This window comes from Sorex fumeus, unplaced genomic scaffold, assembly GCF_029834395.1.
Source record: "Sorex fumeus unplaced genomic scaffold, SorFum_2.1 ptg000037l, whole genome shotgun sequence".
In the NCBI taxonomy this organism is placed as follows: Eukaryota; Metazoa; Chordata; class Mammalia; order Eulipotyphla; family Soricidae; genus Sorex; species Sorex fumeus.
This window is the reverse complement of record NW_026606094.1, coordinates 64,333,259-64,356,587: the sequence shown is the minus strand read 5'-3', so window position 1 is coordinate 64,356,587 and position 23,329 is coordinate 64,333,259. Positions and strand designations below refer to the sequence as shown.

At 43.9% G+C, this 23,329-nt stretch overlaps 1 protein-coding gene across 1 annotated transcript in view; it reads left to right on the top strand.

Annotated features, from left to right (window-relative positions):
* The window catches only part of RAPGEF5 (Rap guanine nucleotide exchange factor 5), a 267,287-nt gene that overhangs the window by 7,927 nt on the left and 236,031 nt on the right, over positions 1-23,329 (top strand). The window lies entirely within an intron of this gene.

Below are 23,329 nucleotides of genomic sequence, written 5' to 3'. Positions count from 1 at the left end.
GTCATAAATGGCTGTTGAAAGGGAAAGTTTAGCAGCCTGAGAGCTAGTATAATGAGTAAGGTGTTTGCCTTAAATGCAGCCAACCCAGGTTCATTCCCTGGCACCCCAGGTAATGTCTCATCTTGTCTCCCCCTTCTCCATCTCACCCACCACCTCCCACTCCCCATCCTCAAGCCCACTGAATGATCCCTAAGTGCCAAGCCAGGAGTAAGTTCTGAGCATAGCCATGTTAGTGACATGTGTCTCACACCCCCTCCCCCCCAAAAAAAAGAAAAAAAAGGAAAAGTTTACACAAATGCCATTTGGGATTTGGGGATACTGGCATGTCTTTATCAGATAGAAACTTTAAAAGTGCCCCAAAGGGTTTTCACCTATGTGAAAAGTATAGACTGGAGAAATTGAGTCACCACACAGCTAGGAAGGAGTTGAGGTAGATTGGAGCCCAGGCTTTCTAACTCCGAAGCCTGATTCCCATAGGCCACATTGTCCAAGATGTTGACACGTAGAGTGTCGTGAACATCATGGATCTAGGAGCCCTTCCAAGTCTCAGCGTCAAACACGGCTCATTGCCCTGCTAATATCTTCAGTAAAGGTTGCCAGGAGGGCTCTCATTGCTCACACCCTCACATGCTTCCGCATCAGCTTGAGCAGCAGCTGTCCATCACCTCAGCAGCGGCAACAACTGTGGGGTAAGACATGGGAAGGCTCAGGATGACTCATGCCGGAAGCTATTGTTTTCTCAGGAGGTTTGGAAGCCGACTTGTTTCACATTGCAGATGTACTTGGAAACTTATAAAGCACTCAGGTTCTTTCTGGGGCCTGCGTGGAACACTGGAAGAAGGGGACAAGGAGTTTTGTATAATCAAGGATTTACAGTTCGTTTTTATATGTTTGGTTTTGGGTTATACCCAGCTGTGCTCAGGGCTTCCTCTTGTCTCTGAACTCAGGGATCCCTCCTGGTAGGGGTCAGGGTGCAGTATGGGGTGCCGGGGATCAAACCCAGGTTGGCCTAGCAAGTGCTTTGTCTGCTGTACTGGCTCTTCAGCTTCAAGGATTTACATTTCTGATGGTGACTTCCTTGATATTTAAGAGACTTCAGATCAGGCAGGGGGAAATGCACATTCTCATCAAAACAATTGAACCTGTTTACAATTTAATACAGTCATTGAGAAAATATAAATATCCTTTAATAAAATTAAACTTTGATGTACTAATCTTTGGATGTAACATAATTACCTGATTTGATGGATTTTAACTTTCTTTTTTTCTGCTCCTTACCATCTTTCTTTCTTATCCTTTCTCTCTTCTTCCCCCCCCCCCCACCTTTTTTCCTTTTAACCACACCTTTTTAAGAACCATTGGCTAGTAATCTGGGGAAGTACATGCAGATACTGTTTATCTCAGTCATTAGTCTGCGTCAGTTGTGAAATCAGGGTTAGAAAGCGTTCTTATTCTGCCTTCGAATTGTAGAAACAACCTGGTTCTAAAATCTATCATAGTTATCAGGAACTCACTTGTCAGTAACTATTTCCTTGAGTTGAAGTATTTGGGTGGTTTGTGCATTGGGTTGTCTGTGATGCAGCAGATGCTTCCAGGAGCTCTAGAAATGGCAGGTGGTTGTGGCAGTGAGAAGGATACACTATCATTATTCAGCAAATCCTTATGTCACATTTATAATGTTAGGACAATTTGAAGTACTTCAGAAACATGAATTCATTTAATCCTCACAATACTATGTGTGGCAGATGTTCTCATTGTTGTCTTTTTTTTTTTTCAAAAAAGAAATATGACACAGAGAGGTTAAGTAAGTTGACTGAGATTACCCAGTAACTGGAGCAGCTGGTACATCTCACTTGAACCTGGTACATCTCACTCCATGTTAAAAGGTTTACATAGTCTGCTGTACCTGCTCTCTAAATAAAATTATATATTTTCTTCGTTTAAGGTTCAGCCGTAGGGCGTTTGCCTTGCACGCAGCCAACATGGCCGACCCGAGTTCGATTCCTCCGCCCCTCTCGGAGAGCCCAGCAAGCTATCGAGAGTATCTCGCCCGCACGGCAGAGCCTGGCAAGCTCCCCGTGACGTATTCGATATGCCAGACACAGTAACAACAAAGTCTCCAATGGAGACGTTACTGGACCCGCTCGAGCAAATCGATGATCAATGGGAGGGTCTTTATTTATATTATTTATAAGGTTTTCTTAGTTTTAGCCTCTGAAAATCAGGATGAGTGTTGCCAGTGATGTTATATTATTTTTTTCCTTGTAAAAATTTTAATAATTTTGTAGTATATCTTGAGCTGGAGCAATAGCACAGCGGTAGGGCGTTTGCCTTGCATGCAGCCAACATGGCCGACCCGAGTTCGATTCTTCCGCCCCTCTCGGAGAGCCCGGCAAGCTACCGAGAGTATCTCGCCCGCACGGCAGAGCCTGGTAAGCTCCCCGTGACGTATTGGATATGCCAAACACAGTAACAACAAAGTCTCCAGTGGAGACGTTACTGGGCCCGTTACTGGGCCCGCTGGAGCAAATCGATGAACAATGGGAGGACAGTGATGGACAGTAGTATATCTTACAATTTTGGTGACTTAGGGTAAAGAGTCATAGTAAGAATTTGGGGGAGTTGTTTTGAGGGGATTTCTGCAGGGGGAGTCACATTTGTCAGTGCTTCCAGCTTATTTGCTCTGTGCTCCGGGATCATTCCTGCCATGCTCAGGAGACTGGGAAACAAACCCAAGCTGGTCACATGGTATGTCAGGCATCCTACTAGCTGAATTATCTCTCTGACCCCATGATCCGTTTTTAAGTTATAGCCTTTCTGTTTGATAGTTTATCTTTCTTTTATTTCTTTTTGGGGGGGGAGGGGCACATGCAGTGGTGCTCAGGGCGTATTCATGGCTCTGTGCTCAGAGATCACTTCTGGCAAGGCTCTGAGGACCATATGCAGTATACCAGGGATTGAACTAGGGTCAACAGCATGCTAGGCAATCACCCAACCTATTTACTATCTCTCTGGCCCATATTTTTAAAAAGCAAAGTAAATCATAACTTTAAAATCACATGTGTGAACTCTACACATATCTATGAAGTGTGAAAACGGAATTAAGATCGTATTATCAATTTCTGTGAACAGATAATTGCTTAGGTAGTGCTTTTTCCTTTACAATGCTTGAGTAGCCTCAGATGTAGCCTCAAATGCTGAAGGTGGAAGAAACAGAAATTCTTTTAAGGGAAACAAAAATAATTTTATGAGAAAGTACCTGTGCTTCTATATGCTTTATTAATGAAAAGGGGTCATTTTTTATTTTAATTTTTTTATTTTATAAAGTAGTTCACAACATTTGATTACATTTAATATTCAAACATCAATCCCACCACCATTACACCTTCCTTCCGCCATATTTCGGGTGTTTTTCCATCCCAAATCCCAATCCCTTCCACAAAGCAGAACCGAAATAATATAATATTTCCCTCTAAGGTTGTTTGCCTCCTACTTTGAATCCCATCAAATGTGGTGTGGTAGGGTAGGGTGTCTTATATGAAGTGTTGTGCAGCTGCAGATGTGGCCGCATGGTCCAGGAAAAGGCTCACTTTGGGTGAGGCTCAGCCTGAGCATGTGGAGAGCAGCCATGAGCATGGCGGCGGTTGAGTTCTGGAAGTTTTTGGCTGCCAGTGCTGGGTCCCTTGTCGCGGGGAGGGGTGCCTGCCCCCTCTGGGGTGTCCTGAATGAAACAGCCAGGTGTGGGGTCTGGCAGCATGGTTATGGCGAGTATCATGTTATGCTCCCTTTTGGGAGAGAAGGACATGTGGTCTGGCTGGTGGCCAATGATGTGATTATCTGGAGCCAAAAAAGAATCATTTTAAAAGTGAGAATTTTTTAATTTTGTAAAACAAAGAAACACGAATATACCCAAATGACCATATAATTGAGCCTGACTCTGAGTCAGTATACATTATGATGAATTGTCAGATCTTCAATGACTAGTTAATCTTTTCATATTTTATCTGCTCTGTTCATTAAGTTTTGTTTCTCCTGTGTCAATATTTTTATTTTTCTTATGTGTTATTTATGCTAGCTGTCAAAAAAAATCAGAATTTCTAATAAGACAAAACAAACTTTACTTAAGTTTGAATCTGGAAAACCCAAGACGTCTTGCAGTTTTGCTCATTGTCTTCTGTATTTTCCCCCCTAACTGGTCTAACAACTTAAACTTCAGCCCCATTGGTGGTTTTGCTGTACAGCTGAATTTGACCTTGTCAAATAATTTACCTGCAGCTGTGGTGAGATGTATATGCAAATACTTGTGATTGCCCAATATTTCTCCTTTGGTGCTGACTGTAAATTTGTTTTACTCTTGCCTGTTTCTATTGAGGGAAGTGAGCTGCTTATCTCTTCTGCTTGGTATAACACTCTAAATGTTGAATATAATACAAATGGTTCTATACATGGTCCTATAAATTGTTTACTTCATCATGGTGTGCCCTGAATTTATAGATAGGTATAAAATCTTTTGTAGAAAAGATAGGGAGAGTTGAAAAGATGCAATCTTCACTTAATACAACAGGCTAGATATGAAAACAACCCAAATGCCCAACTACAGATGAATGGATCAAGAAGTTGGATATATATATATATATATGTATATATATGAATACTATGCATGTCTAAGAAAGAAAAGTGATGTAATTTGCCACGATATGAATGGACTTGAGGATATCATGTTAAGTGAAGTCAGTAAGAGAGACGCAGCAGTGAATCCCAGAAGACAGCAGCTCGCTGAAGATCTCTCTGGACTCCTTACCAAGCCAATTCCACCAGGGCACTTTAGATGGAGTAAGTGTTCCTTCTCTGTCCAATCCAGATGAAACTCAGGAAGCCACAAGCATCCAGAAGCAAACCCAGGTATGCAGTTTCAAGGACTAAGACTCCAGGCAACATAGCAGCAGCGGAGACGGCCGTCCCTTCCTGACCGTGGTGCCCACGATTTACCTCGGGGGGGCCATTTCAGCGCGTCTATGACCTTGATCTAGAGACTCCCAGATGAATCTCAAAATGCATTAGCTCCCTACATAGATGTCTCTGAACCCCAACCATTTACAATTTTAGAATTCCAGAAGCATGCAACCTCTCATGATATTCATAATAAACAATAGAAAATAAATTATCTGGCAGGCAGGCTTGAAAGGTGGCGGGAAAATTCTAAATAATGGTGGTGGAGAGGTGGGATTGGTGTTGAAATATTGAATGTAATCAATTAATGTGAACAACCTTATGAAATAAAATTTTTTAAAAAATTTTTTCAAAAAGAAAAGATGCAGTCTTTTAAAGATTAGAAGGAATGTGATGCCTATTTTAACCTGGCTATGATGCCATAGAACTACCTTTATTGATATGCTTATTACTTAAAGAGTATACGATTTGAGGTAAATCAAACAGCCTTTCTTCTAGCCTTTCTTCTGTCTCTAAATAAAATATCTCTAGTTGATCACCAACTTGATTATGGGAGAAGGAGCATTTCCAGTCCTTGTTCCTTGTCTTACCAAAACGATTCTCAACTGAGATGGCAACTCAGCCCCAAGAACACCCCAGTAGTATATCACAGACAAATGGAAAGATGAATCTTCAATACTCACCAGGTTTCTTCAGTTGGGGAGGGAGAAGATATTGGAATGGATGATATAACACTTGAAGATGCAAGTCGAACCAGTTTAAGTCAAGAATCTCAAATCAAGGTCATATCTATAAATCTGTCTCTAAAAAATCAAATTGTTTGCTTGACTATAAATAGAATTCTAGAAGGAAGTATTGGAAGACAACTTGCTATAGTAATCCTTTGTGCATGGTGAGATCTTTTTCTTTGCTTAATTGAGGTTTTCATATAATTTTTTTTTTTTTGCTTTTTGGGTCACATCCAGTGATACTCAGGGGTTACTTCTGGCTCTGCACTCAGGAATTACTCCTGGCAATGCTTGGGAGACTATATGGGATGCTGGGAATCAAACCTGGGTTGGCCACATGCAAGGCAAAGGCCCTACCTGCTGTGCTATCACTCCACCCTCTCTGTATAATTGTTTTATAAGGGCAGTGCTAGCTCACCCCCCCCCCCATTGTCGTAGCCACCACTGTCCCAGTGCCTCCCCACTTTGCAGTCTCAGTCCACTGTTGCTTAGCAGTATCTCAGGGCTTGTCTTCACTGAGGACTGTCCAATCCTTTGCTTTGTTTCTTGATACTCCACATATAAGTGGAATCATTTGGTAATTGTCTTTTCTCTGCTGACTCACTTCACTTAGTATGATGCCCTTCGATTCCATCCGTCCCATGTGGAACCTAACTGCAAGATTTCATCTTTTATCATAGTTGAATAGTATCCTGTTGCATATATATACCACAACTTCTTTATTCACTCCTTGGTTGCAGGATTGCAATAGATAGCAGTTCCAGCAACAGTGAAAGAGGGCTTCCATTTTTTACCACAGCCCTGCCAACACTGGTTGTTTTCTGTTCTTTGAGATGTGTGCCAGTCTCATGGGTATAAGATGATATCTCATTGTCATTTTGATTTGCCTCATACTCAGTGATGATTAACATTTTTTCATATACCTGTTGTCCATTTGTATATCTTTTTTAAGGAAGTTCAGCTCCTTTTCCCATTTTTTGCTGGGATGAAATTATTTGTTATTTGGGTTTTTTGTTTGTTTGTTATTGAGCTTTGGAAGTGCTTTATACATCTAGGAGATTAGTCTTTTGCCCAGCACATGATGGGTGGATATATCACCCCTTTCAGAAGTCTTTGTGCAGTGAACGTTACATTATTCACAGTAGCCATGGTCTGGGGATAACCAAAGTGTCTAGAAAGATCTTAACAGATGATTTTATCTTATTGTAGGTAGGTTGTTGATTTTTTCACGGTCACGGTCCTCCCATTGTTCATTGATTTGCTTGAGTGGACCCAGTAACGTCTCCATCATGAGACTCGTTGTTACTGTGTTTGGCATATCGAATACATCACGGGGAGCTTGCCAGGCTTTGCCATGCGGGCGAGATACTCTCGGTAGCTTGCTGGGCTCTCCGAGAGGGGCGGAGGAATCGAACTCGGGTCAGCCATGTTGGCTGCGTGAAAGGCAAACGCCCTACTGCTGTGCTATTAAATTTTCTTTATTTGGGACCACAGTGGTGCTTACATCTTCATGCTGTATGAGTGAATCAACATGGAAAGTATCATGTTAAGTAAAATGAGTCAGAAAGAGAGGGGCAGACATAGAAAGATTGCACTCATCTGTGGAATATAAAGTAACAGAATGGGAGACTAACACCCAAGAATAGTAGAGATAAGGACAAGGAAGTTTGCCCCAGGGCTTGGAAGCCAGCCTCACATGCTGAGGGAAAAGGCAGCTCAGATAGAGAAGAAAACACCAAGTAAAGGATTTTGGGATGACCCGCCTGGGTTGGGAGATGTGTGTCAAAATTAGACTATAGACTGAACATGATGGCCACTCAATACCTCTGTTGCAAACCACAACACACAAAAGGAGAGAGAGAAAAAAAAAGAGAATGCCCTGCCACAGAGGCGGGGTGGGTGGGAGGGATACTGGGATCATTGGTGGTGGAGAATGGGCACTGGTGGAGGGATGGGTACTCGATCATTGTACAACTGAAATGCAAACACAAAAGTTTTTAAGTATATAACTATACCTCACAGTGATTCACTAATTTAAAAAAATCCTTCATGCTGGGGACCACCAGAGCCAGGGATGGAACTCAGGACCTCACACCACCAGGCATGTGCTCTGCTGTACCTGAGCAATGGCCATGGTTCCTGCTATTTCTTGTCCTTGGCGCACACAGTTTGCTAACCTTGAAACCACCTCACTAGCTATTTTTCTCCATTTGTCACATTTATCACAATTTTTCATATAGAATCTGTTGAGTGGTTTTTAAATTTCCCACTCCTCTTGGCTCACTATGCTTTAACATGTTTTTTTTAAAAGTCTTCCAGTCATATGTTAATCTAACTTAAATATCTCATGAGGTTAGAGCTTATAAAATCTCAGCAAATCCAGTTCATCAGTTATTGCCTGTTATTTATATTAAGCTTACTATTGATTCATTCATATAATAAATTGCTGTTTATTACCATATATATGTTTATATCACTATAAGCCATTTGTAATTGATAAAGTCTACTACTGTTTATATGAAGCTTTACGCTTACCAAGTACTCCGACATATGTTCTCTTTAATTTCCCTGTTTTGATGTCTCTGAAACAATGTAGTTCTCTCTTGTCTATAATCTAAGGGAAGTTACCGAGTTTTTCCTACTTGCTGAAAACTTAGAGCCTTCGAAGCAAAGACACTGCCTACTCCATGGGGCAATGGACACTGAGGACATCCCTGGCACAGGGCTCTTTAGACAGAGCAAGGGGGGGAGCAAAGGCTTTGTGTCCCCTGCTGCCATTGTTACTCTCCTCCTCATTACTGAAATGACAGATCCAAAGAATATCTCAGTCATGCCCTCTTAGGTGCTGAAGGAGGTCCAGCGGATAAGATGCTGGTGGAAAGTAAGAAAACTGAAACTCAAGAGTGGGCATTTTGCTGACAGGCTTGGAAAGGAGGCACAGGATGAGGCCTTCCGGGCTCTCTGCTGTGTTATGGTTGATTTCTCTGTGTGAAATATCAAGGAAGGAGTCTGAGGGGCTTTGCAAAGTTTTGCCTGCTGAAGACTCTTCAGAGAGCTCGGGAAAGCTGACCTACCATGGCCCCAGTCTTCCAGATGTTTGCCAGGTCACCCATGGGTGCAGGGGCAGGATCTGCTTTCCTGTTAAGTTTCCAGTGACAGTGCTGCCTGTGGGCCCATAAACCATGAAGGAGCATGGCCTTAATGGGGGTCTCAAACGTTCAGTGGCCTGCCTCATCAGAACACTGTCAAGGCCATTGGTCTCACCAGTTTTCTGTTGGCCACATAAACGGGAGGCCAACACCGGCCACGCTGCAGGAACATGACTCCGAGAGCTTTATTGGATGAATAATATTGAAAATTGCTCCTTACTGGTTTCAACAGAGTGCCCAGTCCCACAGAAAGGAGCGTTGAGCATTTTGCACATGAAGGCCTATGCCTCTGTGCAGGCTGTTCCCTGCATGCCCACCAATGTCCTGTTCTAGCCCCTTTCTACTCAGATCTGTTCCGAGGGTGCACCCTGCTCCCCCCTGGCGTTCTGGCTGTGGTTTGGTTTCAGCCAGTAGAAAGCTCAGGAGAGAGAGGGCAGGTGTGGGTTTCTCTTCCTGCTCCTCCTCCTCTTTTTCACATGTCAGACAGTGACTGTGACCATTTGACTGCACTAGGCCACACCATCTCAGGCATGTCTGTCCTTCCCAGCCTGGCAAAGCTGTGACTTCCTTTCAGCCCTCCTGCCACAGACTGGAAGGGCCCTGTCACTGCCAACTGTGAGCCTCACCCAACCCTCCCACATCACTCTGCTGGGCCCTCCCAGGAGGGCAAGATGGACCAATGCCAGTGTGTAAGGACGAGCCGTGCTGAGCAAAGCTCCAGATGGTGTGGCCCTGGCCACAAGAGTCTCGTAGAGGGCTTGGGCCTTGGCAGTGAAGGCCCTGGCTGGAAGTTGGAGAGTGAGGAGTACTGGGAAGGATCCTGCCTGCAGGGGTCCTGCACTGCCAAAGGGCCTATGAATTCCCCGGATCTCTGGTTAACGTGCGAGATTGTCATCCCGACACCAGTCCCATGTCATTGATCTGCCCCCACCGTGTGGCTCCAGTTCAGAGTCAGAGAAGCTGTTTCATTATTGTTGTTGTTGCTTTGTTCAGTCTGGGGACTTCTCCCAGAGGTGCTTAGAGGCCATTCCTGCCCCTGTGCTCATCAGTGGCCCTTGGCACTACCAGGGATTTGAGGCACTGCCAGAGATTAAATTTAAACAGTAGTCAGCAGGGTACAAGGCACGTACCTAACTCCTATACTTTCTCTCTGTCTCTGTCCGTCTCTTTGTGGCCTCAGAGAAATTCATATGAGGAATTTGCGACCTGCCTCTACTATTGCCTGACCATTTCTTTTTGTCTGCCCTACCTTTTTTCCTCCCAGATGCCCTTAGCATTGTAGCTCTGTGCAAGGGAGTTATAAAACCCTTATGTGCTGCTTTGATCTGACTTGGTTTGGTCACAGTGTATTGAACTTGTTCTAAATTGCCTGCCAAAACTACATTCACAAAATACAAATAGTTGAATAAATTAATTACACTTTCAGGTCCCTGCCCATGGGTTGTAGGGACGGGTGTGTCAATAAGATGAAAAACGCTTTTTATTTCCTCCATGGTTTTATTGCTCAGCCAAATTCTGTTTTACAAGAACCTCAGCATGAAGCAGCACCACCACACATACATCCCAATTCTGTGTTTATCTGTTCTTTTATTATAAAATATTAGATCCAGGTAGAAATGATTATCTGTAGACAATGGAAACCCCGGATTTCATTGATAATTTTGGGGGTGGTAATAGAGGTTGCTGACAACATCTAAGTACCTTGTCTTTATTTTTTTGTTGTTTTTTTTTTGGTGGAGAGGTCACACCCAGCAATGCTCAGGGGTTATTACTGGCTCTGCACTCAGGAATTACTCCTGGCAGTGCTCAGGGGACCATATGGGATGCCATACCTGCTGTACTATTGCTCCAGCCCTGCACCTTGTAAAATGCAAGAGGAGCCAGAGAAGTGACCCAGCACTTGAGCACTCACCTTGCATGTGTGAGGCCTCAGGTTCCATCCCTGACACCACATAGTTCCCCAGACACTACTGGGAATGACCCCTCAGCCAGGAGTAACTCCCAACCAAGCACTGCTGGGTATGACCTTTCCCCCAAATGTAAAGAACACTCCCCCCCCCCCCCCATAAAATTTCCTATTATAACTTTTTAGGAAGAAGGGAAGTTTTCTGTGAGGGAACAGGGAACAATAACTCTGGAATTTTCTTTTAAAGAATTTCATTAACTCTTTTTTTTTTTTTTTGGCTTTTTGGGTCACACCTGGCGATGCACAGGGGTTACTTCTGGTTCTGCACTCAGGAATTACTCCAGGGACCACATGGGATGCTGGGAATTGAACCCGGGTCGGCCGCATGCAAGGCTAACGCCCTACCCGTTGTGCTATCGCTCCAGCCCCTCTTTTCTATGCCTTTGAATGTGCATGTGTGGGAGCCTGGCTGTGGAGGGAGTCAGGCTGCAGCCCCGTAGTCGGTGCAGGTCATAGTGGATCACCTCACATTTCACTCCAGGTGGCACAGTAAGGCCCGAGGCCTCCTGCGTCTTTCTCCCTTGTACCTATTTTCTGGTCTCATATTCAGTGAGACTAGGTGGCTGGGCTTCTCACACAGGACAAGCCACTGGAAGCCTGGGGCAGAGGCGCCTCGTCAGTGGGGATGGGCAGGGACCTTCCTGAGTGAGGGCTGTGCAGAAGGGGGTGACATGTGGACTCCACATGTTACCCTCCCCCAGCCCCCCAAGCTTCTTCTCCAGCCTCCAGTAGTGGGGTGAGGCTGGTTCTTGCTGCTCTCGCCTTGTTCCCACCTCCCCTCTGGAGTGGAAGTTCCCCCTTACCTCTCTGTGGGGCTGAGGTGTTTCACTCCTGGGAATCTTCTCTGGTTTGTTCATGTGATATCTCCGGTTCTCCTTTCTCCGGGGTGTTTGAAGACTCTTTTCTCTTCCTTTGGAATGAAGCGTCCTTCTCATTTAGGGCCTGGTTCCCATTGTCTGTCATATTATTCTTCCCGATGGTTTGGGTGGGCTGCCTGCCTGGCACACCTGTCTTCTCTGAATCAGCTCTTTCAATAGTTTGCTCGTCTCACTTCCCTGAGCAGCCCCGTTTCTTCATTCTTCTTCTGTTTACCTGGAAGCCTGGGGCCTTCTGTCTTTGGAATAGGATGCCCTTTTTGAGGTGTTTGGGTGATTTGGTTCTGCTCTTCTATGTTAATCATTATGCTCAGGGTTTCAAGGAGTCTAAGACCCTTATTCAAGTTTCCTTAATGTTCTTTGACTATTTAAGCTCTTACTATCTGTCCACCTCCCTCACATACACATGCTCAGGAGAAAAACCTTTGGCAGGGAATTTATTAGCTACTGTCTAACTTACCTAAGGATGGGAATTCACCAATGCTTTGACTGCTGATAACCATGACATTTTCAAACCTACCTCCTTCTAGTTCTTTTTCCCTTTTTTTCTTTTTGGGTCACATCTGCAGATACTCAGGGGTTACTCCTGGCTCTGCACTCAGGAATTACTTACTCCTGGTGGTGCTTGGGGGCCCATAAGGGATGCTGGAGATCAAACCCAGGTTGGCTGCATGCAAGGCAAATGCCCTACCTGCTGTACTATCACTCCGGCTCCCCTATCTCCTTTTAAAGTTGACTTCCGTCTTAGTCAGATGTTGTTTGAACAAAGATTTTCCTCTTATGAGAAGATTATGAAATTAAAAGTCAGTTTCTTTAATGACTGTTGTGTAGGTAGCAGTTTCCGTTAAAGCAATTAGCTCTGGGAGGACAAAGCTAACAGCAAAGTCAAGTCAATACAGGAGTGTGTTCCTTGTTCTTCCCTGCCAGCAGCTTCCTGTAACATGCACCTATTCCTCTCATCGAAGACTGGCCTCCTTTGCAGTTTCCCCATCATTTGCATTATGCGATAAATGCCTTTTCCTTCTTCCTCCTTTATGTACTTGCTGTTGTCCGTTACGCACCTACTGTTTGCCAGTCGGAATAGTCTAGGTTTGCTGCAATAAAAAAGAACACCTTAGCACAACCAATGCCCCTTTTCTGCTCTCAAAGATGGAGGGAGTGGGGCGGAGGTTAGGACAGAGAAGGGCCCTGTATGGCAATGATAGTTGGAAATGATCACTCTAGACAAGAATTAAATGCTGAAAGGAGGTAAAGGGATAGGCATCATACCCTTTCAGTAACAGTGTTGGAAACCCCATTGCCTAAAAAGGAATGAGAGAGAGAGAGACAGAGACAGAGACAGAGACAGAGAGAAGCCATAGTGGCAGGAGGCTGGGGATAGGAGGGAAACTGGGGACACTGGTGGTGGTAAATGTACACTGGTGAAGGGTCGAGTGTTGGAAGATTGTATGACTGATGCCAACCATGAACAACTTTGTAACTGTGTCTCTCATGGTGATGCAGTTAAAAAAATTTAAAAGTGAACAAAATAAAAAAAAATTTAATAAAATTGTTTTGTATTTGGGTGCTCCCCAGGATAGCTGGCCTTCATGGCTAGGTTTCTGTGCTTGACATTTCCCTGTCAACATCTCCCACATGTATGAGTAAAGAATGTAAAAGTTAATCCGGGGTGTGTATGTGCTTCTGCCTGAAGTGACTTCTACTTGCATCTCATTGGCTAAAGCAAGTCACATGACCTGGGAAAGGATTCTGTTCCCAGAAGTTCTGAGGGAAAAAATGAGCACAGATATTACTAACATCTCCCTTTAAGGCATCAGAAGCTGAGAACAGAGACGTGAGTAAAAGCATGAAAGTCCTATAATTGGAAATCCAGAGAGGAAGACCAACAGATTAGTACCATTGACCAACTATACAGTACAATACAGTGACTCCTGTAGTGGGTCAGAAAGTGCTGTGGGAACACCCTGGGGCGGGGAGTGGGAACTCCACTGCCTTGAGCCTGGGGACCAAGGGGAGGACTCTGAGACATGGGGTCACATAGGTGGGGCTCACCTGTTTGCCGGGGTTCTATCTATATTACCTTGCTACAGGTGGATCTGATTGTATTTCATGTGTTGTGTAACATCTAAAGTAATCATTTGGGCTGCAGTTCAAAGAAGTCAACTTATCTGCCCGTTTAAACCTCAAGAAAGAAATGAATTCATCCAGTTTGTCAGCCATAGAACCCATCTGCTAGTTCATTTGAAATGTAATGCGCAAGTATCCCTTTAGTGAAGATAAAAACTACTTGCCAAAAGGACTTTGAGTAATTATGCTACTGACAGCTCTTTGATCTCGAAAATTAACTTGCTGTTATGGTATGAAAAGAACAAAGAGGAGCATAAGTAACAATCAGGGTTACTTATTAGGCAACAAAGGTTGCAAATGTAGTACTTTGATTTTCCCAGAGATTCTGACATACGTTCCAGTAGAGATAAATGTGAGTTGTGTCTACTGTTTTGCCCGTGTCGTGAACTTTATGTAACACTCTTCCACACTGCCTGACCTGTCTCGGGGCTCTCAGTTCCATCCTCTGAATTGTGGGGTTCACATACTTCATCATCTCAGACTTAGGTTAAGTGCTTGGTCAATAAATTGTGGGTCATTTTCCGAACATGATTGCCACTCAATTCATCTTTTGCAAACCACAGCACCCAAAAGGAGAGAGAGAGCAAAAGGAAATGCCCTGCCACAGAGGTAGGGTGGGATGGCGGGGGGGAGTGGAAGGGATACTGGGATTAGTGGTGGTAGAGAATGGGCACTGGTGGAGGGATGGGTAATCGATCATTGTATAACTGAAACCCAAGCACAAAAATTTGTAAGTCTACAACTGTACCTCATGATGTTTCACTAATAAAAATTAAAAAAATAAAAATAAAAAATAAATTGTGGGTCATTTGTTTTATTAAAACCCAACAGAGGCTGGAGAGATAGTAAAGCAGATAGGGCATTTGCCTAGCATGTAGTTGACTCTGGTTCAATCCTCGGCATCCCATATGATCCCTGAGCACTGCCAGAAGTAATTCCTGAGTGTACCAGGAGTAAGCCCTGAACATAGCAGGGTGTGGCACAAAACCTACATAAAACCTCAGACTGGGGCCATCAAGACAGTACAAAAGCTAAGGCTTTGCATGGAACCAATTCTGGCACTACTAATGGTCTCCACAAGCACCTTTGGGAGTGATTCGTGAGCACAGAACGAGGAGTAAGCCCTGAGTACAGCTGGATGTGGCCAACCCTTCTCCCATCCCTGAAAAAAAGATCCCCAGCAAACCGAAGCCCACCTTTCCCACTCAGAAAATTGTAATAATGTTGCAGCAAGCCAATCTGCTTTGATTAGCACATAATTTACTTATAAACCTCAGTGCTTCTCTGATTATAAAGCTCTCTTGGCATAAAACAATGAAGTGTGTAAAGGGGGCCATTTCAGAAAAAGAGATTCAGATGAAAAAAGATTGAACTAGAGTAGTAAAGTTTAAGAGAACTAACTGGGCAGAGGTAGAATTTGAGAGCAAAATGTAGTTGGTAAGACTATCATTGATTGAGGAAACAGCTGTGTGACAGGGACATTGAGGGACAAGCCTGACTCACGGCAGGTAAAGGGGTTAGAGCTGTACTTGGAGGAAAGTGGCAGATGATTTTGAATTTGTATGTATGTCATTATTGTTGTCAGCAATGGAAAATGCCAGTAAAAACCCCATATAGTACAGAGGTCGCCAGACACGAATTTAATAACCTGGATTGAAAAAAAAGTGTTTGAATAGGAGCTAACACATGACCTTATTGCTCCTTTATTTTATCAAATAAACCTTGAAAATCAATCCAGTGGTGGCTCATACATTCCATAAGAGAATGATTTAGCACAAAAGCAAAAAGGACACAACCTCTTAATAACGGGCTGCACCTCATAATTAAATATATTTTATATTTTATTTATTTTGGGAGGAGACCACACCCAGCAGTGCTCAGGGCTTACTCTTAGTTCAGCACTTAGGAATCACTCCTGGTGGGGTTAGGGGACCATATGGGATGTAGGGGTCAAACCCTGGTCAGTCACAGGCAAAACAAGCACCCTACCTGCTATTCTGCCTCTCCCAATTTTATTTTAAAGTTATTATTCTTTGTGCCTGGTGTGCTTCATTTGGGAGCACTCCATTTAATACCCTTAGGTTTGGAGAACAGGATACATTTGAGAAGCCATGTGGGCCTGTGTGGTGGATAAAAGCTTCTTTTTAGAAAGACTCGCCAGAGTGGTGGGAATAGGAGGAGAAAGGAGAGGACAGAGATACAGAAATCACCCAGAGGGGCAGAGGGATAGTATAGTGGGTAAGGTGCTTGCCTTGCATGTGAACCAAGCTGGGTTCAATCCTTGGGATCCCATATGGTCCCCCTGAATACCACCAGGAGTGTGATTCCTTCACACAGAGCCAGGAGTAATCCCTGAGCATTGCTGGGTGTTCTCTACCCTTCCCCCACTCCGAAAGAAAGAAAGAAAGAAAGAAAGAAAGAAAGAAAGAAAGAAAGAAAGAAAGAAAGAAAATCCCTGAGAGGCATGTGTGCAGGTGACCAGGACTGGTATAAGAGGAGGCATTGGGATAGTCTGAGAGCTTAGCTAAGCTTAGTGATTACCTTTCTGCCTTCACAGGCAGCTGAGAATCATCAAGAATTCCAAAGAAGTTCTGATGTTGAGAGGAATGAGACTGTCAGATATTTGACCACATGTTGCCTGTTCCATAAATCTTTGATATCTGAGATTCTAATTTAGGAAATGGGGAGAAAAAGCATTATATGCTTGTGTATATTTCAATAAAATGTCTTTCTGTGCATAAGTCCATGGATCTGAGAGGAAAAGATGAAGGGGAGCTGTTTTTTAAATTTATTTTACATATAGTTTTAAGTTAAAACAGATTTTACTTGGAAGGTTTGAAAATTAGAGAGAAAGGGAGAGAGAGAAAGAGAGAGAGAGAAAATATGGCATTCAAGAGAGAATGAGGGCTTCTCCAGAGTGGAGAGGGCGCACACATTTCAGCATTAGCTGTGAAAGTATGGAAGTCCACATCTCCACAGGGGAGGTGGAGGTGACACATGTGCTCAGGCAGCAGATGGACACTGGAGTTGTCACTAGGACACTTGGGTGGGGCCACACCCAGGGCTACACAGGGATGATTTCTGACTCATGTTCAAGAGTCCTGTCCTGACTGTTTGGGCAGGAGCATCTGTGGTGCGCAGGATGGAGTAGGAGTCGACTCTATGCGAGGCAAGTGCTTTATTCCCTGTACTCTCACCTTAGGGCACTATTTGGAAGTTGCTGCTTTTGGTGCAGAGAGGGAATGGCAGTCTGATCACACCCTCTGTGCCTCCTGTCCCAGGCTTCCTGGGAGAGCGGAAATGGGAGCCTGCCCCTCCCTCCCTCCCTCCCTCCCTCCCTCCCTCCCTCCCTCCCTCCCTCCCTCCCTCCCAGCACCTTGTCCCCAGGCTGCGTCTGCCTGTGCCAGGTCTCCACCTTCAGTTTCTGATAAGCTCTTTCCCAACTGCCCTCAAACCCAACCTTGGGTGAAGCAGAGGAAGATAAGGTCCGAGATAGCTGCTGTGGGAAGAGAGGCAGCTGTCTGGATGAAAAGGAGAGTTGATTTCCTTCCATCACTCCTAACTTTTTCCAGTTCCTCAGTTTCTCTGTGAAGCCCAGGGAACTGAGGCCAAAAATATCCAGAACCCGGTAGAAACTTGTGAACATCTGTCGCTGATCACTTGAAATCTCCCTTGCTTCCCACTTGAAATGCAGAGGAATGAATTCCACATTTTTTTTCCCATATAAATTCTGGGATAGCTGTTGCTTCCCACCTTGTAAGATGAGGAGTTGGCCCTTGGACATGGCAAATCTGCCTACTCTCCCTCCCCTCCCCCTACACATACCCCAAATCCCTTCTTATTCCCAGTGCTCCTCAGGTGATTGTCTTATTTTGGGGCCAGGGTACAGAGCAGGCTTTGTGTTCGAATAAGTACCTCCCTATAATCAGATTTCAGTCAGGGTCTTGATTGCAAACAAAGAAAATTGACTCTGAAATTGCTTGGTGGAGGTTGGGGCACAAATTGGCTCACAGGATTTTTGGAAGACGGGGAAGGTAGGCTTCAAAAGTGGTAAAACTCAGGACATTCTCCAGATAAGATGTCGCTAATGTTAGGAATGAAAGCATGCAAGATCCCATGGGCCAGAGTAATAGTACAGCAGATAGGATGCTTGCCTGGAACACTTCCCTGGTACCACATATGGTCCTCTGAGCACGGAGCCAGGAGTGATTCCTCAACACTGCTGGCTGTGGCCTCTGAACAGAAAAATAATAAGCATGAGCTCAGACCAGTTGGTCAGCATGTCCTTGCTATCCACCAAGACAGTGACCATGGCTGAGTCATTTAAGGTCTGTGGCTCAAAGGACAATAAGGAGTAATATATTAATTTGTATAAAGAGCATATACAATTGAATGAAAACTACTCAGTATCATATCAGTGTCTGGTGAATATAGTTCAAATTCAGAGATTGCATATTTATAAATATGTATATATGAATATAGAACATATTAAAATATATAAGTTTACATATATCATTTACTGTTATAAGATTTACTACATAGTATGTTTAACATGGTCACGGTCCTCCCATTGCATCGATTTGCTCTAGCGGGCCTAGTAACATCTCCATCGTGAGACTTGTTACTGTGTTTGGCATATTGAATACGTCACGGGTAGATTGCCAGGCTTTGCCGTGAGGGCGAGATACTCTCGATAGTTTCCCGGGCTCTCTGAGAGGGGCGGAGGAATCAAACTCTGGTTGGCCATGTTGGCTGCTTGCAAGGCAAACGCCCTACCGCTGTGCTATTGCTCTAGCCCATGTTTAACATAGTAACAAATATATCTAATGAATAAGTTTATTTTATGTTAAAAACTGTATCCTCTATAAATGCATATATATACATATATATATATATATATATATATAGTAGGGAGCTCTGTATTACATAATACATGTATATCATAAGCGTTTAGATAAATAGGCGCTTGGTTGCTACATTCAGCCACGTTCCTGGTCATGTAGGCCAGCATTTCTCCAGTGGGGACCACTAAAATATTCCAAAGAGGCCACAGGTGAAAGTCACATAAATGGAAAGCATGACATAAAATCATAGGAGTATCTGATTAGACAGAGAGCCACAGAAGTAAACAAGGTTGGAAGGAGACCATGGCTAGAAAGTGATGGAGAATCACTGCCCCGGGTACAAATTTTCCTTTCAAGCCCATGATTTCCTCTTCACTCGCTCTGGCTTTGCTTCAGAAAAAAATCACCAGACTTTGGTCAAGGGCTGTTGAAGTTCTTCATGACTTCCTTAAAAATAGCCATTCTGTTCACTGCAACACCATTCACTATAGCCCAAATCTAGAAACAACCCAAAGGTCCCAGAGCAGATGAGTGGAAAAAGGAACTATGGTACTTATACACAATGGAATACAATTCAGCTCTAAGAAAAGACAAATCGTGAATGGATTTGGAGAGCATCATGCTGGCAGGAGAGGCGCAGACACAGAATGACCTCTCTCATATGTGAAATATATCAACAACACTGAAAGCAAGAGATCCAGGCCACAGCAACCAAACTTAAAAAAATGTGCCTATCAAGGTAGCAGGCTGGGAGTAGGGGTGAGGGGTGGAATGGGAACCTAGGGACACTGGTGAAGGGAAGTGAATGCTGGTGGTGGAACTGGTGCTGGAACATAATATGCCTAAAACCAACTATAAATAACTTTGTAAATCATCACTGTTACTGTCCTCCCATTGTTCATCGATTTTCTTCAGCGGGCCCAGTAACGTCTCCATTGTGAGACTTTATTGTTACTGTGTATCGAATACGTCACCGGGAGCTTGCCAGGCTTTGCCATGTGGGCGAGATACTCTCAGTAGCTTGCCTGGCTCTCTGAGAGGGGTGGAGGAATCGAACTCGGGTTGGCCATGTTGGCTGCGTGCAAGGCAAACGCCCTACCCGCTGTGCTATTGCTCCAGCCCTTGTAAATCATAGTGTCTAAATTTAAAAAATTAAAAGTATTTAATATCACTATAAATTTTAAAAATATAAATGAATGGAGGGCTGGTTTCAGGACACAGATCTTGGTGTATAAATGAAAGACCTTTCTGGAGGCAAAAAAAGATAAATAAAAAATGACAGCAAGAGTGACAGAGTAGGGGTGGAAACAAATGCCCAAAGGCAACAGAAGCTGAGAATTGGTCTCAAATAGGAAGCTTATCACAAGGGGAATGGAGGAGATAGGATAGGACAGGGGCACTGAGAAGTGATGAAGGGAAGTGGACTGTCTGGTGGAGGTGTGGTGCTGACCCAAGTTTGACCCCTGGAATCCCACATGATTCCCTGAATCCCACCAGGAGTGATCTCTGAGCTCAGAGCCAGATGTAAGTCCTGACCACCACTCTGTATGATTTCCCCATCCCTGCCAAAAACAACAAAAACAACAACAACAAAAAACAAATACTATATCTTCACTATCATTGACATGTCATTTTCTCTTTCCTCTTATTTTGTAAAAGGAAAATCAGTTGAAATGGAAAGTCCTGTGGTAGATAAGCCATCTTAAAAGGTTTTAGTATTTTGTTTTGGGGGTTGCTCCCAGCAGTGCTCAAGGGCCTAAGAGAGAACTCCTGATGATGCTCCTGGCGATGGTCCTGACGGTGCTCAGCAGCCAGGTTCAGTCCTGTAGTTTGTGACTGCAGAGCTGCTCAGGTCCGGCTGTCCCAGGACTCGTGGCCATGCAGGAGGGCCTACTCAGCAGTGCTCAGGGGTGTGTGTGATGCTTGGGTTCAAATTCAATCCTGACCCACGCAGGTCAGATCCTGACACATATGCATTCTTGACCATTCTGTCACTTTGACTTCCTCTCCTTCCTTCCTTCCTTCCTTCCTTCCTTCCTTCCTTCCTTCCTTCCTTCCTTCTGTCCTCCCTCCCTCCCTCCTTCCCTCCCTCCTTCCCTCCCTCCTTCCCTCCCTCCTTCCCTTCCTCCTTCCCTTCCTCCTTCCCTTCCTCCTTCCCTTCCTCCTTCTCTCCCTCCCTCCCTTCCTCCCTCCCTCCCTTTCCTTGGGGATCAAGCACAGGGTTTAACACATGCAAGGCAGCTGCTCTACCACTGAACTATATTCCCAGCCCCCATCCTCAGTAAAAAATTTTCGAGGGATTAAGATATGGCTTACCTGAGCATCATCAGGAATAATGTTTGAGCACAGACAGAGCCAGGAATAAACCCTGAGTGTGGCTGGGTGTGGCCTAGTTCTCACCACCCTGGTAACTAAGTAAATAAATAGAGCTGAAGGAACTATGTATCAAAACCATAAGAGTCCACACTAGTGTAAACTTATGATCCACATTTTAATAAATAAATTAAAATTTAAAAAGCATTTGCTATGGAAGCAGGGGGGGAGAGGGTGAAAAGCTTGAGACACTGACATTGGTAGTGATTTGGAGTTGGCACATTGCCTGAAACTCTGTTATTGACAGTTTTGTAAATCACAGTGAATAAACAATCAAAAATTTTTAAAAAAAGGAATATGGCTTAGTGGCAGAGCACAAGTATTGCATGTGAAGCCCTGGGTTTGATCTCAGGTGACAAAAGAAAGAAAGGAAAATTCTTGAGGAATTTTCTCTTTTTAAAAAACAGCACTGGTATATTTTTAATAAAAAAAAGAGGTTTCTGTAAAAGATATTCTTTGCTGTGGAGGGTCACAACAGGTTATGTTCAGGAGTTACCCCTGGCTCTGAACTCAGGAATCACTCCTGACAGTGCTCCACATGCCATATGGGATGCCAGGAATCAAAACCGGATCGACCTTATGCAAGGCAAATTCTTTACCTGTCATACTATCTTTCTGGTCCCAATATTCCTTTTAATTTTGTTAAAAGAAAATTGTATCTGTCTTTTCTTTGACTGAGATAGTCATTTCATGAAGTTTAATTGTCAAAAGTGTTGATTATTCTAGCACTGTTTATTTATAGAGACCATTTACTTAATAAATGACTAAGTAAATTCCATACATTGTATATGGTGTTATGCTTTTTTGGATTCTAAGATGAATTGTTTCTCTAGACACACACACACACACATACACACACAAACACACAGAGATCTGGGTCACAGTCATGTAATTCAGCTTTGTTTTGAATATGTCAATAAGTACTTATATATTTATTAACTATTGCGAAGTGACTGAAACAAGTGGTTATTGACAATGTAACATGAAAATTCTAGAATCATAGTAACATTTTAGCATTCAGTGTGAATCTGTGTTTGATATATCAACATACCATAACTGAATTGGCTCATAATTAACCTCCTCTGGCATGCAGAGGGGCAGTGGAAGAGGATGAATGTTATTTCTTGCAGATATTTGTATATGTACTTGTGAGACCTGGGTCACCATCTACAAGGCTCTCCTTACTATGCACTGCTGTGCATGAAATGTAGTGTTTTAGTAGATACACGGGACAGATAGATTGGTCCATAACTGGAAGCCTGCCTCATGAGCAAAGGAAAGAAGGCAGCTTGAATAGAGAAGGGATCACTAAGAAAAAGATGGCTGGAGGAATCGGTCAGGATGGGAGATGTGTGCAGAAAGTAGATAAAGGACCAAACATGACAACTTCTCAGGGTCTGTATTGCAAACCATAATGCCTAAAAGTTGAGATAGATTATGGGGAATCATGTCTGCCATGGAGGCAGAGGAAGGGTGGGAAAGTGGGGGGAGGGTTATACAGAGGATATTGGTGGTGGCGGATGTGCACTGGTGGAGGAATGGGTGTTTGATCAATGTGTGATTATAACCCAAACATGAAAGCTTGTAACTATCTCACGGTGATTCAATAAAATTTAGAAAAAAGAAAAAAAGGAACAGATGAAGCCCCTTCCTGCTGTTTGTGTGTTTGCCTAGGAGCAGGGCCCTCTCTTGGACTTGGAGGAGCAAGAAAGAGAAATTAGTTACCAAGCACCCCATATGGTTCACTGAGCACCTGATCACAGGACAGAGGCAAGAGCAAAGCCCTGAGCACAGCTGTGTATGGCCCCAAACAAAACACACAAACCAAAACAGAGAGACGGTGGGTCAGGATTTCATACCATGCCTGGCAGTTAATGGACCTAAGATGATGCTGGCTTGCCATCCAGCCTGTGGTACGAAGACTACGGTGAGAGTTTGGGCGAAGGGCTTGCCTGCCACATATGAGTCATGCAATGAGTTTAGAATCGGAAAGCTTTCACCCACCAGTTTCCCTACCTGTGTCAAACAGTGCCAGTAATAGAAATGGGGATTGACTTATGAAAACCTTTTGTTAGCCTTGAGTCTTGACACCAGGAGAGCAGGCGAGACAAAATGCTATTTCGCTGCAGGTGAAGCAGCGATCAACCTCTTTATGGCTTTATTTATAGCCAGGACTTTTGTGCCACGCTGAAATCCATTTATGAGAGGAAAAACATGGGTGCACAATTGGGTTAATTAACTCCCGGAGCTTCCTCCATGCATGATTACATTCCTAAGGTCCCACTGACAACCTCACTGCAGCGAAGAAGTGGGTGTG